We start from the raw sequence: 15,964 nt of genomic DNA on the forward strand, positions 1-15,964 counted from the left end.
CTCTTCGTGTGATGGGTCTCTAGTATTTGTAATAAGCACAATGTCTGTGCAAATGATCATGGTCTATGGCAGCCAGATCCTCAAGGCAGTCAGTAGAGCCATGGGAAGATGGGCAGAACTCAGAAAGCCTTGCATAACAGGTGGTGAGTACCTGATTGCTCAATCACCAACCAACCCCCTTGGGAGATTCCTGCCCCAGGGGACTCCTGTGAACATGGTCAACTGGACACAGGCAGCCCCCCAAGGCTGGTGCTATTCTTCTTCCTAAACGAAAACCACTCCATGAGGAAAATTCAAGTGAACTCAGTAAGACCCATTGTCTGGTGAAGAGTCCAAAATCGCACCCTGCTACCCTTTTTGCCAATGCTGACCCTTCTCTACGGCCTTGTCCAACCCTGGCCAGCTCCCACAACACCTGAAGCATCCTCTCATTTAAAGTCAAGAGCCAGCCTCCCCCATTAGCATCCAAGAGACATTTTCGGGGCTTGTTTTGTCTGACTTTCCAAAACCCTGAACACACTGGGATTTCTGGTCGAGGCAGTCTCTGGTCTGCCTTTCCTGCCAGCTCACTTCCCTCAAAAAGGCCTGCCTGCTGGGAAAGCTTGGGCACTCCCATTATTCAAATAGCATTTATTTAGCAACTAGAGGCCCAGTGCACAAAAATTTGTGCACGGGGGGGGGGGGGGGGTCTCCTCAGCCCGGCCTGTGCCCTCGCGCAGTCTGGGACCCCTCAGGGGATGACCACCTACTGGCTTAGGCATGCTCCCCGGGGGGGGGGGGGGGAATTGGGCCTAAGCTGGCAATCAGACATCCCTCTGGCAGCCCGGCAGCCCTCGGAGGATGTCCACCTGCCAGCGGGGAGCAGACCTAAGCTACAGACATCCTTAGCGCTGCTGAGGCAGGAGAGGCTCCCACCACCACCACTGTACTGGCAGCCATCCGCCTTGCTTGTGGCTGAGCAGAGCTCCCCCATGTGAGAGCACATTGACCACCAGAGGGAAGCTCCTGCATTGAGCGTCTGCCCCCTGGTGGTCAGTGTGTGTCATAGTGACCAGTCATTCCCAGTCTTTCTGCTGTTAGGGTCAGTTTGCATATTACCCCTTTATTATATAGGATAGAGGCCTGGTGCATGGGTGGGGGCCGGCTGGTTTGCCCTGAAGGGTGTCCCGGATCAGGGTGGGGGTCCCGCTTGGGTGCCTGGCCAGCCTGGGTGAGGGGATGATGGCTGTTTGCAGCTGGTCACACCCCCTTCAGGGTGGGGGTCCCCACTGGGATGCCTGGCCAGCCTGGATGAGGGGCTGATGGCTGTTTTCAGGCTGCCTGCACCTCCTTTAGGGTGGGGGTCCCCAGTGGGGTGCCTGGCCAGTCTGGGTAAGGGGCTGAGGGCCGCTTTCAGGCTGGCCTGTGACTGAAGCCCCCAGCCTCTTTTTTTCTTTTTCTTTTTTATTCTGGGATTTGTTTACCTTCTATAATCGAAACTCTGTTGCCTTCACTGGCGCTCCCAGCTCTGAGGCCACGGATGGCTGAAAGCAGGTATCTGGGGTTTGTTTAGCTTCTATAATTGAAACTTTGTTGCTTTTGGAGCTGTTGCTTTCGGAGCTTAGAGCTGGGCCACGGCAGGCGGGGAACCTTGGCTTCCTCCATCACTGGAGCAAGCAAGCCTCCTGCTCACTTCAGCTGCATGGCTGTCAGCCGCCATCTTTGTTGGCAGTTAATTTGCATATCTCGCTGATTAGCCAATGGGAAGCATAGCAGGGGTAGTTACTTACCCTTTTTGTCTTTTATTAGATAGGATGGTTCCCCAACTGTATGTCCAATCCTAGGTCTCTCTTGGGCACATCACATTAATAGAGACAGCTACTTGACTTAGCCATCTGGACATCTGACAGACATCTCAAATAGAACATGACTAAACCTAACTGTCGACCGCCCCCCAACAGGTCCCACCTTGTCATTCTCTAGCAAATTCTACCTTGAGCTTCCAAACTGCATGACTGGAAATATCACCAGCACCACCACTGCTACACCTCCATATACAAAGTGAATTAATTCAGCTTTGTCTAGTGTCCAGCAAACTATCTCAAACACCTCCCCTTTCCTCCATCTTCAATGGCACCTGCATCACCACCCTGACACACTGCAGGTGCCGGCTGATTTAAGAGCACCCGCCCCTCTCAGTGGAGGTGAGCTGCTCGGATAATAAGCAGACGCATCACCCACAGCACTGGACAAACCAGCTGCCCTGCGAGTGCAGGACTCCGGTGCTCCCTGCTGCAAGACAGTGTGCATCTGAATGTCTCTCCCTTTGACTGGACATGTTACCTGCACATGTTACCTCTGGGGCAGAAGAGATACAAGAAGAGTCTAGGACATGGGTCAGGCAAGGAAAGAAGCTACAAAAATTACAGGCCTGGTCAAGAGACACAAGGAATGACTGAGGAAGTGTACCAGCATGGAAGTGACTAAGAATAGACTACTAAATGCCATCTGGCTCCTAGAGCAGGAAAAGGTCATTCATGAACACTTGATGGGATATGAATACAGTCTGTAGTCAACAATCCAGTAGCGATGCTAATTTCTAACATAAGCTGATGTAAGGAAAGCTGGGTGAAAAGGCACACAGGAAAACCCTTGTACCATTCTTACAACTCCTCTGTAAATCTAAGATATTTCAAAGTGAAAAATTAAAAATAAGTCAAAACAAACAAGTACAGCCATGTCAAAAGGACATGGGGCCCTGAGGGTATGTCTCGGTTGAGTGTTGACCTATGAACCAGGAGGTCCCGGTTTGATTCCTGGTCAGGGCACATGCCCAGGTTGTGGGCTCGGTCCCCAGTGTGGGGCATGCAGGAGGCAGCCGATGTTTCTATCTTTCTCTCCCTCGCCCTTCTCTGAAATCAATAAAAAATATATTTTAAAAAAAGAATAAGTGAATGAAAATAACATCTTTCACCCTGGCAGGTGTTGTTCAGTGGTTAGAGCATTGACCTGAGCATCGAAGCATCTCAGGTTTGATTCCTGGGTCAGGGCTTGTGCGGGAAGCAACCAGTCTCTCACATCAATGTCTGACCCTCCTTCCATCCCTCCCTCCTCCTTCCTTCCTCTCTCTGAAAAGCAATGGAAAAAATACCCTCAGTTGAGGATAACAAAAAAGTAAAATCTTTTTTTATTCCTAATTGATCAGCAGGTAACAGTTCACGCAAATAATAACAATTATTCGATTATATAGGTTTGTGTGCGCATCCATTTGCTTGTGTGTAACTGAAGTGAATGACAATGACAGGCAGGGAGGGAGGAATTAGGAATATCTACTTTTAGAAGATACTTTGAAGGAAGCTAGTGTTCCGTCCATGTACACTCCATTGGTGCAAACTGACAACCACGTAGAAGTTTAAGAAGTCCATTTCATTGTGCTGTTTCACATCATAGTGCTTCACAGATGTGTTTTTTGTAAGCTAAAAGCAAGACCCTCCACAGCAAAAAGATTATGCTCCCTTTACTGTGGTGGTCACCTTACTGATAACCCTGATATCTCAGGGTCTACCTGTGTAACAAATGCTAAGGACAAAAAATAAAATCATATAAAGTGTTCAGTTAAAGCCCGAAAGGCAGAAAAAAAGGTGTAAGACAAAAATAGCAACAAAGAGCCGAAACCGGTTTGGCTCAGTGGATAGAGCGTCGGCCTGCGGACTGAAGGGTCCCGGGTTGATTCCGGTCAAGGGCATGTGCCTGGGTTGTGGGCACATCCCCAGTGGGAGATGTGCAGGAGGCAGCTGATGGATGTTTCTCTCTCATCGATGTTTCTGACTCTCTGTCTCTCTCCCTTCCTCTCTGTAAAAAATCAATAAAATATATTAAAAAAAAAATAGCAACAAAGAACAAGGGCAGCCAAAACCGGTTTCGCTCAGTGGATAGAGCATCGGCCTGCAGACTGAAGGGTCCCGGGTTCGATTCCGGTCAGGGGCATGTGCCTGGGTTGCGGGCACATCCCCAGTAGGAGATGTGCAGGAGGCAGCTGATCGATGTTTCTCTCTCATCGATGTTTCTAGCTCTCTATCTCTCTCCCTTCCTCTCTGTAAAAAAATCAATAAAGTATATTTAAAAAAAAAAAAAAAAAAAAAAACAAGGGCAATAGGTAATAACAGTATGGGAGCAATTAACCCAACTACGCAATCTTTACTTCCTATGCCAATGGTCTGAAGCCTCCTAACCACAGCTCCTGTGCTAGCCACACCCACCAGGATCTCCTATACTCTGCGTGCCATCCACGTCACCCCACTCATGCAGCTGACCACATCAGAAACCTAGGCATGGCTAAGATCTGCCCTTCCCCGCAACCTCCATAACCAATTACCTGTTAATCACCAGCTTCCCGTGCCTTGGTTTAGATCCTCACATCTGTCAGCCACACCACTGCCAAACAACTCAACACCACACATTAGGCAAGTCAATTATTCAAACCCTCCAATTCCCTACAGTTTAGTAGGTTTTACCAATTTCTGGTCTGATTCTTCCTCTACATGCTTATCTCCTTTACTATTTTTTACATTTTAAAAAATGGATTTGTTAATGGGCACACTGTAAGACCCACAAAAGTCACAAATTACAAATGCTAGTTATTTTTACTGCAACAATGTGGATTAAAATAAACTTCCTTAGGGTGCTCCCAAAACTACTACATATTGCACCTTCCAAGGACAGACTGACTCTTCTGCAGAGAATCAACACCCCACTCCTCCCACACCTTCCTGAGTGTAAAAGGGTTCCATCACCTGCAGACTCCACACAAGGCAATGCTCTGATCCACATCCTGCCTGGAATGCCTCCCCAAGCACTGTGTACCTTCCTTATGTGGACTCTATCTTATAAATGCCTCCAGTATAATGGTCATACTTCATCACACATGACACTGGAGTTTTTTAAATGTTTTTAGCACAGCTGGTGTGACTCAGTGGTTGAGCATCAACCTATGAACCAGGAGGTCACAGTTCAATTCCAGGTCAGGGCACATGCTGGGGGTATGGGCTCAATCTCTAGTAGGGAACGTGCAGGAAGCAGCCGATCAATGATTCTCATTGTTTTTTCTCTCTCATTCTCTCTCTCTTCCTTCCTCTCTGAAATCAATAAAAATATATATTTTTTAAAGGCCCATCTGTGCATCAATGGCCATTTTGGTGTATGCTGTACTCAGCACTGTAACAGTGGTGCACGAAGACTTTATAGATAGGCCTTAAGTCTTCCAAAGGTTTTCCTCTTTAGAAGGCTTTAGCAAATTTATGAATATTCGGGTTGAATTGTCCTTGCTGTTTATCACCATAACCATTATTCACTCCGTTAGTCAATAATTCTCTATCAGGACTTCTATGGAAACCATCACTACCTACTGGCCTGGCGGTCAATTCTTTGGTCACTATCTGAAACGTGCTTTAAAGTCATTCTGTCCATGTTTTCTGTTCAGTCATAAAGATACTACACAACTTGAATCAGTGAAATAATGAACTTAACTGGAGTCATTTAAGTTAGTATTGCTCTTATTTTTTCAACTTTTGGTAGAGCAGGAAAAGTTAACTTTGGCAAATAAAAAACATATGAAACAAAAAATACACAAAAATATAATTGTGCGACATTAAAGGTATTAGCTGAACTCTTGTAGTAATCATGCTGTGGTATACAAATGTATCAACCAACATGCTGTACACCTCCAGCCTCCAGTGTTGCATGTCAAGTATACTTAAATAGAAAAACAAAGAATGTAAGATTAAGTTATCAAAATAAAAAATACATATATACACTCAAAAGCAAAAACAAAAAATGTGAGAGTAGAGGAGAAATAATTGGGGACTGGAAAGTAGGTACTAGACCAGGGATGGCGAACCTATGACACGCGTGTCAGAGGTGACACGCGAACTCATTTTTTGGTTGATTTTTCTTTGTTAAATGGCATTTAAATATATAAAATAAATATCAAAAACATAAGTCTTTGTTTTACTATGGTTGCAAATATCAAAAAATTTCTATATGTGACACAGCACCAGAGTTAAGTTAGGGTTTTTCAAAATGCTGACATGCCGAGCTCAAAAGGTTCGCCATCACTGTACTAAACCCACACACCCAACTTACACTGCAGAAGCCCTCGAATGGCTTAGGAATTGGCAGGGCAATTTCAGAAAAAAATAAAGACCACAATTTCCCCCTTTGAAATGACAAATATTCCATGGGGCAGAGGGCATAGTGAATGTTCGTGTCCTGACATGGCTAATACTTGAGCCCTTACTATGTCACTGTGTCGAGTACCAGCCTGAGCACTGAGTGAACACTGCTGTCTGTCCTCCTTTCTCCCTGGAGAAACAGGAACCCTGAGGCCCAGGCGCGGGATATCCGGTCTAGCATTACAACAGTGGGGAGCAAGGAGCCCAGACAGACAGACTGACCTAGGCACTCCAGTGCAAGCTGCCCTCTTCATCACTATAGGTAAGCTGTAGAAATTTATGCATCAAAAATGTAAACATAGCCCTGGCTCACTTGATTGGGCATCATCTCATGCACCCAAAGGTTGCGGGTTCCACTCCAAGGTCAGTCAGGGCACATGTGAGTTCAATCCCAGGCAGGGGGCATTGAACTGCTCACATTCATATTTCTCTACTGCCCCCCTTCACCCCCGTCTCCCTTCCTCTCTCTAAAATCAACTTTTTAAAATGTACACATCATTTTTTTAAAAAGACATTGCCTACCTGTGGTCTGAAGATTGCACTAATTCCCATTCTGGCCTGTACTGTTAGCCTCAAATTCCTGGCCCTCAGAAACCATTACTGACCTGGGCCTGATCTGACTGTCCTACAATTCCTCATGTTCAAGTGCTTCCTGCAAACTGCTTGCTGATCGTGGTCCATTTTCCATCTAGCTGTTGGCCTTTCTGAATTTTTTTTTTTTAACCAAACTTTACAAAGACTTTGTTGGGACCAGTGGAAGCCAAGCATTAACTGTGTCTACTCATCAGCCTTTGACATAGGATGCCCGCTGGACGTCATATGTTGCTAGGGCCAGAAAAGAGTGTTAAGTCAATATATTGCTTCTACCAACATTACCGAGAGCAACTCAGGGCTCTGTAAGGGCTCAAGGCCAGCACAGAGCAGGCCCACAATCTGCTAGGGTGAATGCTGTGAGCCTGGGCTCAGAGAACACAGAAGCCCATACAAGCACAACCTACCAAGCACAACCTAATCGGCAGTCTACCGATTAGTAATGCTCATGAACTTGTGTAAAGGAGGGTTCCTAGGCCATTTGAAAAAAGGCTATTTCACCCATTAACATGTTAGCCTATGCATCTGCATCTGAAACAGGCACCTTGCAGTCACTTAGAAAGCAAGATAAATTTTCAGTAACCAAGCCCAATCAGCAAAGCAGTAAAATGTGACTGCACACCAGTAACTGCTAGATTCTACAAACCCTAATCTAGTTTCCCCTCCAGGAGATGCCCGCAGCCATTCACTGTCCCCACAATGAGCATGGACTGGTTTTCCCTTGAGTTCTATTTCAGCCTAAGACTGCGGGAGCAGAGAAGTCTGTCCTCTCAGCAGAGCTGACTCACCAAGCAGGAAGCACTTCTCTTCCCAATCTGCTAGTAAATAACCACCCCTCTAACTCTTAGGGTCCACCCCTGCCCATTCAACACTCACATTCTCCAAATAGGTATGTATCTACACTAATAAAAGAGAAACATGGTAATTGGCGTGCGACCGATACCCTTTTCATTGGCTAATCAGCGAGATATGCAAATTAACTGTCAGCCAAGATGGCGGCTGGCAGCCAGGCAGCTTGAAACTAACATGAGGCTTGCTTGCCTCAGTGACGGAGGACTGTTGGAGGAAACCAACGTTCCCCGCCTGCGGCTGCAGGCCTCTGAGTGGGCAGTTTAAGAAACATTGTAACAAATACCGCCGGACTTCACCCTGCAGATTCGCAACATTGTAAGCAAAGGCCAGAAACCTACTTTCAGCCGGAGGCCTAAGAGCTGGAGCCAAGCGTCAAGCTAAAGCTGGCCCAGAATAAAAAAAAAAAAAAAAAGGAAAAAAGGAGCGGTTGGGAACTTCAGTCACTCCCAGCCTGAAAACAGCCCTCAGCCCCTCACCCAGACTGGCCAGGCACCCCAGTGGGGACCCCCACCCTGATCCAGGACACCCTTCAGGGCAAACCAGCCGGCCCCACCCATGCACCAGGCCTCTACCCTATATAGTAAAAGGGTAATATGCCTCCTGGCACCAGGATCAGCGTGACAAGGGGCAGCGCCCAAACCCCCTGATCGCCCTGCAGCTCTGTGTGTGACAGGGGGCGGGGCCCCAACCCCCTGAGCAGCTCTGCCCTGTGCCTGATAGGGGGGAGATTCCCAACCTCCCCCCCCCCATGGGCCCTGCTCTGTGTGTGAGAGTGGCGGCGCCCTAACCACGATGGGCCCTGCTCTGTGTGTGACGGGGGCAGCGTCCCAACCCCCTGATTGGCCCTGCTCTGTGGGTGACAGGGGGTGGCGCCGCAACCTCCCCATCGACCCTGCCTTGAGTGTGACAGGGGACGGTGCCCCAACCCCCCAATCGGCCCTACCCTGAGCGTGACTGAGGGTGACATCACAACCTCCCAATCTGCCCTGCTCTGTGCATGACGGGGCGGTGCCCCAACTCCCCAATCGGCCCTGCTCTGAGCCCGACCAGGGGCTGCACCTAGGGATTGGGCCTGCCCTATGCCACCCGGGAGCAGGCCTAAGCCAGCAGGTCGTTATCTCCCGAGGGGTCCCAGACTGCCAGAGGGTACAGGCCGGGCTGAGGGACCCCCCCATCCCCCTAGAGTGCACAAATTTTTGTGCACCGGGCCTCTAGTATATATATAAAAGGCTAACATACAAATTGTCCCTGGGGCGCCCTAACCGGTTTGGCTCAGCGGATAGAGCGTCGGCCTGCGGACTGAAGGGTCCCAGGTTCGATTCCGGTCAAGGGCACGTACCTGGGTTGCGGGCACATCCCCAGTAGGGGGCGTGCAAGAGGCAGCTGAATCGATGTTTCTCTCTCATCGATGTTTCTAACTCTGTATCCCTCTCCCTTCCTCTCTGTAAAAAATCAATAAGATATATTAAAAAAAAAAGAGGTATATCCTAAAAAAAAAAAACAAAAAAAAAAACAAAAAACAAATTGTCCCTGGGGGAGTTCGACCAGGAGACTGGATGGACAGGTATGCACTGACCAATGGGGGGGGGGGGGCGGGGAGGGGAGGGCAGCTCGGAATAAAGGAAGGCCCTATTCACCAGCCAGGCCTCTAGTCACAAATATGATGAGCCAGGGTGCACACACAGTACCTAAGACGTTCTGTCAGGGGAAGGCTAGAGTGCACACACCCACTTCCCTCCTGGTGCCTGCACTGTAAGTGTGAACCATGGCATCAACGCCTGGCATAGAAGTGCTGACTCCCAGATCTCTATCAGCTGGCATACTTCCTCTACAGGTGAATTAAATTGCTATCACTTACATTTAAACGCTTTATCACTAGAGTTCTTGAAGGTAGAATTCTGTGTAAAATAAGTCTAGGTCACCGAGAGAAAAAAAGTGCCTAGATCCCCCCAGAAAACTGCCATCACTAACTTCTATTCCTGTGTTATCACTTAAGTACTAGAAAAGCACTGTACAGATTCCCTAACCTCTTGGTTACCTTCATGCCTCCCATGTTTTGTTTTGTTTTTAATATATTTTTATTGATTTCAGAGAGGAAAGGAGAGAAAGAGGTAGAAACATCAATGATGAGAATCATCAGGGGGCTGCCTCCTGCACACCCCACACTGGGGATCAAACGCCAAACCTGACTGTACCCTGACCAGGATTCGAACCATGACCTCCAGGTTCATGTTGATGCTCAACCATTGAGCCACAACAGACAGTCCGTGGTCCTGTCACTCTCTACCTCTGCCCCCGCCCAATGTTCTTAATGAAACAAAAAAATACAAAATGTGCCCAACACAACTGTTACTAATATACCACTCCAGGCGGCCTGGCAGAGTCCCTGAACTCCTCTGACTCAGTGTGGGGACTTAGACACCTCCTGAGAACTTCTGCTACTCTATCTTGGTCATTCACACAAATAAGGTGTTACTGAACAAAAGTGACCATATCTTTCCACCCTCAAGACCTTTCTCAAATCTCTCCTTGAATCAAAGAAACCTTACTCTGCTTGAAAAAACACCAACTCCTTACTCCTTTCTAATTGTGAGACTCCACTTTGAAACTGGAGGTGAAGCAGGGGAAAGGGTCCTTCCTTCTTCCAGAAAGCCTTTCACTATTACCCACCCAAAGGTTTTTACTCATTATATGTTGTTGTCAGTAATAATTCAAAAGGTCCTATGTCCACCGGACACAGTCCCTATATTTAGCTTAAAAATGGCAAATCAAATACATATTACTGCTATTAACCCAGAAAATAGGCAATTTTAAATAAAATATTTTTTAAATATTTAATTTGTGTTGTGGCATCAAACTAATTGGTTACAATACTACTGGAATGGAAGCAGGCAAGAAGTTTAAAAGAAATTGGCAAAGCTGGAGCAGCTTCCCAGGTGTCCTTCATTTCTGAGGACTTCCTAGAACAAGTCCACAGATGGGAGAAACAAACAGCCCATCCACTTAAATATTTTGTTCTTAACCTCATATCCCCTAGAGCAGCGGTTCTCAATCTGTGGGTCGAGACCCCTTTGGGGGTCAAACGACCCTTTCACAGGGGTCGCCTAAACCATCAGTAAACACATATATAATTACATATTGTTTTTGTGATTAATCACTATGCTTTAATTATGTTCAATTTGTAACAATGAAATTGGGGGTCATCACAACATGAGGAACTGTATTAAAGGGTCGCGGCATTAGGAAGGTTGAGAACCACTGCCCTAGAGCTTTCCTAAAACACACAAAGGGCCCTAACTGGTTTGGCTCAGTGGATAGAGCGCCGGCCTGTGGACTGAAGGGTCCCAGGTTCGATTCTGGTCAGGGGCATGTACCTTGGTTGCAGGCACATCCCCACTGGGGTGTGTGCAGGAGGCAGCTGTTTGATGTTTCTCTCTCATCGATGTTTCTGACTCTCTATCCCTCTCCCTTCCTCTCTGTGAAAAATCAATAAAATATATTTTTTAAAAAAAACACACACACACACACAAAGGGAAGTTTTTCCTCTATGACTCAAGATGGACACCAATGTCACCTATTAGATTCCTTCCATTAAAATAAAATAGAACACAATGGCCAACACTGTCCCTAGTATCTGTGAACTCAAACTGTATGCTATGTGTATACTTTTCGACTTTCCTCAACTCTGGATCCCACCATTAACTGCAGAACAGGAATCAACGCAAACAAAGTAGAAGGATCCAATTAAACCAGTACTTTCTGAGCACTCTGGCAGGGACAATGCTACAGGCACAAAGGAACACATCAAGGCCTACCCTGAGGAATGCACAGGGTTGCCCAGCACCCGCACACAAACACAGGCAAACTCTAAATGCCTCTGGGGGAAAGGTAGGGTGAGAATTTTAAAGGGCACAAAACCACATTCTTCCTTGAGGAAATCACTCTTCCAAAGACAACTGACACTTGCAACTGAGCCTGAGCCTAGACAGGGACAATCTAGGTGTCCACCCAGAGATGGATGGATCCAGTAGTGCAGACATACAATGGAAAATTGCTCAGCCCCAAAGAATGAAATCGTTGCCATATGTGACATGTAAGGACCTAGTTAGTGTGTATTGTGCTAAGAGAAATAAGTGCCCTAGTGGTTTGGCTCAGTGGACAGAGCGTCGAACAAAGGGGACCCCAGGTTCAATTCTGGTTAGGGGCGCGTGCCCAGGTTGAAGGCTCGATCCCCGTTGGGGGGCATGCAGGAGGCGGCCGATCAGTGATTCTCTCTCATCATTGATGTTTCTGTCTCTCTCTACCTCTCCCTTCCTCTCTGAAATCAATTTAAAAAAATAAAAATAAAAAAACTAAAAAAGGGGGGAGGGGAGGAGAGAAATAAGTCAGACAAACACCAAAGGATTTCACTTATATGTAGAATCTAAAAACCAAAACAAATGAATAAACAAAGCAGAAACAGTCCAATACAGAATGGACCGAAGATTATCAGCATCCTAACAAGGCTGGAGTATTTGGATTTACTAATAGATCTTTAGCCTCGCAGCCATAAGCAACGGTTGCCATTGTTTTTCATTTACAATGGCAAAAATTTCTTACAAATTTTATATAAGGTAAAAAAAAAAATGTGAGCAAACCAAGCTATGCCTAGATAAAATAAAGCTTCTGAAATAAGGTACCAAGGGTAAAGGACACAACGACAGAACCTTCTCTACTTTGATATGTACTGTAAACCTTAGAAATGTAAGTACTTGTATTTTTCAGAAGTTAATTTCCCCTCCTTAAAAACGTTCTTTAAATTTACTTCTTATGTAGGCTATGAAAACAAAAGGGGTCAGCTGTGATTTTTAAGTTCCCCTAAAAATACAAAGTTTATGGGGGGTGGGCAGGCTAGAAGGGGTCAATGGGGGAAAAGGGAACACATGTAATACTTTCAAGAATAAAGATTCTTTTTAAAAATACAAAGTTTGGAAAAACACTTTATAATCAAAACATAAAAAATCATCAAATGTTTGCTACGTGGCTTATGCAGTGTCATTTTTCCAACGAGGCTTTAAAATTGGCTTTCCATTTCTAGCACTGTTCTTACCTTCGCCCACTTGCTCTTCTTATTTAGCCCCTTTTTTTCAAGTTTGAAGTTTTCCCAAATTCTATTCAGAGAAACTACAGAATTTGTTCAATCTTGTCACTAGCCCTCCCCCCATCCTAGTTCACTAATAAGCCTGCAGTTACCTGCCTTGCACCACGAGGCGGTGTCCTGGACAAATTTAAAATCAAACCAATTTTTAACACACCAGCATCCTAAATTCTAATCTAGACTCATTTCCTAGGAAGTGAAAAGGCAAAAAGAAATAAAGTTCTTTTAAAATCCTGGTACAGTATCAGCGTACAAGGGCTGATCCAGCTCACTTACTGCTCAGCACAGCCACCAGAAGCGCTGTGCAATCACCCAGAAGAATTCACCAACATAGCAGCTGACCTTTACCCCCCAGGAAGGAAGCAGTCACACCACTAAGGTGACATGGGGAGGATTACAGGGACCTGAAAAAAAATGAATTTAAAGTATCTGCCAAGTTTTAAAGTGCCCCTGAAGTTGTAACACACACACATACACGCACACACCATAGACCAAACCTGGTTTTTGAGTTTGCTAGGTAGAAAGCTGTTGATACTGGTGACCAGTAAAATTGTAGATTTGAAACTATCCAAGAGAAAATATTCTTGGTTCTACCACTTAAAAACAATGGGATTGCTTAAACAGGAAAGCTATTGTATGACTCTTAGCTGCAGGTATCAGACAAGTTCCCTCACCAGCACTCAGTTCAGCCGTATTACTCAACACTCCCCACCCTGTCCTGCAACCAGGAATACCTCCCAAATACAGTTTTCAAATCCAAAAGAACAGACATATATTTTGAAGAGAACACTGAACTCATCTGACATTCTTTTTTAAAGACTGAATCCCCCCACTTTCTCATCTTCAGTTCCACACTCAGCCCATTTCTTTCCCTCCCACTTCCTGTCAAGTCATCCACACCTCCCCAAATGCATGTTTTGCATAATCGGAAAGAACCCCAGCTCATTAGATGTAAATAAAGGTGCACTCACCTTTTCATCAGAGTGCACACAGCCCTAACCCCACAGCAGCCAAAATCTCATTGGAAACAAGTTGCATGAATCTTCCCAGAGAACCAGGGGGTGGGTGAACTAGGTAGATGGGGGAGGATAGTAATTCCTTAAACATTTATCTTCACAATTATTTTTTAAGAACTGTGATTACACCTAAAGGAGAATCAGCAAACATATTTCAAATTATGGGTTTATCTTTCCCTTGTGGACTAAAAGGGGTCACATACTAAACCTGACAATTCAGGGGAGGCCTGTGTGGCGGGCAGCCTTACAAACTCAGAGAAATTAAAACTTTTTAACTAAAAGCAGTTATTAGTGGGTAGTCATGGCCTAGAGCAGTATTTTTCCCTAATAATTTTTTTTTAGTATTTCTTTGTTGATTTCAGACAAAAAGGGAGGAGAGAGAGAAACATCAATGATGAGAGAGAATCATTGGCTGCCTCCTGCACGCAACCCGCCCCGACAGCAACCGGTTGGTGACCTCCCGGTTCATATAGGTGGACGCTCAACCACTGAGCAACGCCGGCCCGGCCTTAAGAATCTTCACCTTAACTCAGACCGCGTTGTCTTTTTGCATCTAGGATAGAAAACCTGATAAACAAGCCATTGCAATAACAAATTTCCTTTTTCTCTGGTCCCCTCCAAGTGCGCGCACAGACCACAGCAGAGTCCACAAATCCCCTCATTGTTTTTATTAACCAGTTAACAACTGACTATCCCGTACCCATCTAGGTAAAAAGTGTCTATCATTTTACTTCTCATCCAATCCCATGGTTCCCCCACTTTGCTTTCTCCCACCTTCCTAATCTATGACCAATGAATTTCAAGCAACCCAATTATATCTCCTTTTTGACTTTAATGTATAAAAAATAAGGTGCAAGACTGCCATTTTCCGGAACATTTTCTCAATCTGTTGAGGTTTCTGCTCCAGCCATTGTCATCAGTTTGGCTCAAGTAAACTCATAAAAATTCTCTACAGGTGTGAACGTTTCTTACGATGACACCCTCTTTTGGTCATTGAACTTTTCAATCAGCTGCCTTGAAAGATCCAATAGGCCAGAGTCACAAAATCTCCCTAGGAATCCACAGCTGAAATGCAAACGTTGAAACCGCAGGCAGCCCCCCGGGGGAGCTGTGACCTCTCCACCCCGCTTCCTTCCGGCGGCAAAGCCAGCGGGCGGGGACGAGGGTGGCCTGTGGGACTGGGACCGGCACCGGCTCCGAGAACCTTTTCCGAGGCGACACCAAGTGTCCCTTTTGCACCCCTTGCATCCTTCCCATACTTGGGCAAAAATGGCACAAGCTTCAGTTACATAAGCCGCGGTACGGAGAAGTGAAACGGGCGTTGTTGTGCTCAGGGACAAACTTTTCAGAAGCCCGAGGAGAGTTCTGGAAGCGTCCCCTCGCCCCGCCCGCCCGCGGTGCGCCGCGGGCACACGCACCCCGTCCCCGCTTCAGGAGAGTCTACCTTCTGGGGCCAGAAAAAGGGGAGAAGCCGGCCTCTCCCGCCGCAGGCCCTCGGCCGCTCCTGGGAGGACGCGGCCCGGCCGGCCGGACGGGGGCGGGGGCCCGGACGACCGCCCGCACGAGTCCCCACCCAACCGCCGGCGCGAGTCGGGACCCCGAGACAGGACGAGACGGCCTGGAATCAGAACCGTGCCCGGCCCTCCGGCCCTCCGGCCCTGGCCCCACACGGGTCCCCGCCGGCCTTCTGCCCGCGGCCCCGACCCTAGCCCCGGTCCCCGGCCGCCGTCCCCAGCGCGGCCTCACCAGCACGCGGAGCCGGCGGCGGGAAGGCGGCGGGGCGGCAGCCCGGTCTCTTCGGCTTCTGAGCGGCGGCGCTGGTGACGGCGGCGGCTCCTCGCGCTTTCCTTTCTCCTTTCTCCAACAACAAACAGGAAGTGCGTCACGCGGCGGCGGCGTGCCGCGTCCACTTCCGCCCGGCCTGAAGCCGCGCATGCGCCTCGCCCGCCCCAGCCTTCCCGAAGGTTCTCGGCGGCTGGGCCGCGCAGCGCCGCGGAGGGCTGCTTCCGGCCGAGTCCCCGCCCCCGGGGGCCTGACGGCGGCGCCCGGAAACGCGGGGACGCGTGCGCTGTAGGCCAGTGGTCTCGGGGTCGTGCACCTGGACTTAGGGTGGCGCCGCGCGCCTGTGTCACCACCGGTCCCACAGGGGACACGTGCGC

At 47.6% G+C, this 15,964-nt stretch overlaps 1 protein-coding gene across 16 annotated transcripts in view; it reads right to left on the reverse strand.

The window, feature by feature from the left end:
* The window catches only part of DNAJB6 (DnaJ heat shock protein family (Hsp40) member B6), a 60,062-nt gene extending 44,371 nt beyond the window's left edge, over positions 1–15,691 (reverse strand). For 14 of the 16 annotated variants that reach the window (XR_009454675.1, XM_059711323.1, XM_059711326.1 and 11 more), the window contains exon 1: positions 15,552–15,687. The gene's annotated coding sequence lies outside the window, so the exon portion shown is untranslated. Of the gene's footprint in view, positions 1–15,551 lie in introns of all 16 variants that reach the window. The other 2 variants (XM_059711317.1, XM_059711330.1) reach the window with 2 other exon arrangements.
* Positions 15,692–15,964: the final 273 nt, after the last annotated feature.

This window comes from Myotis daubentonii, chromosome 10 (assembly GCF_963259705.1).
Source record: "Myotis daubentonii chromosome 10, mMyoDau2.1, whole genome shotgun sequence".
Classification (NCBI taxonomy): domain Eukaryota; kingdom Metazoa; phylum Chordata; class Mammalia; order Chiroptera; family Vespertilionidae; genus Myotis; species Myotis daubentonii.